The sequence below is a fragment of the Seriola lalandi genome, unplaced genomic scaffold (genome assembly GCF_002814215.2).
Source record: "Seriola lalandi dorsalis isolate HSWRI2012SDOR001 ecotype SW California unplaced genomic scaffold, Sedor1 jcf7180002054418, whole genome shotgun sequence".
In the NCBI taxonomy this organism is placed as follows: domain Eukaryota; kingdom Metazoa; phylum Chordata; class Actinopteri; order Carangiformes; family Carangidae; genus Seriola; species Seriola lalandi.
In genome coordinates this window covers 189,701-190,062 of record NW_019524971.1, presented here as the reverse complement: position 1 = coordinate 190,062, position 362 = coordinate 189,701, and the positions used below count along the sequence as shown (strand labels likewise).

Below are 362 nucleotides of genomic sequence, written 5' to 3'. Positions count from 1 at the left end.
ATGCAGCGAAGGACCATCCGATGCGGGATTCGAACCGGGGCCGACTGCAGCAAGGACTATACCCTCTACACATGGGGCGCCTGCTTAGACCACTACACTACACGACGCCCCATACTATAAGGTTTTTTTGGTATTTACATCACTTAGTATACTATGACGTTTTTTGTCATTTTTATGACTTACTATACTATGATGTTTTTTGGCATTTTTATGAATTATTATACTATGTTGTTTGATTCCCTGCCATCCTATGACGTTGTTATGACCATTTATGCCTTAATATAATACATTGTTTTTTCGACATTTTTTGCCATACTATACTATGACGTTTTTTGGCATTTTTATGAATTATTATACTATGT

At 36.7% G+C, this 362-nt stretch overlaps 1 protein-coding gene across 5 annotated transcripts in view; it reads left to right on the top strand.

Moving 5' to 3' along the window:
- LOC111657893 (uncharacterized) overlaps positions 1-362 on the top strand; it is a 248,117-nt gene that overhangs the window by 58,412 nt on the left and 189,343 nt on the right. The gene's annotated exons all lie outside the window — the stretch shown is intronic.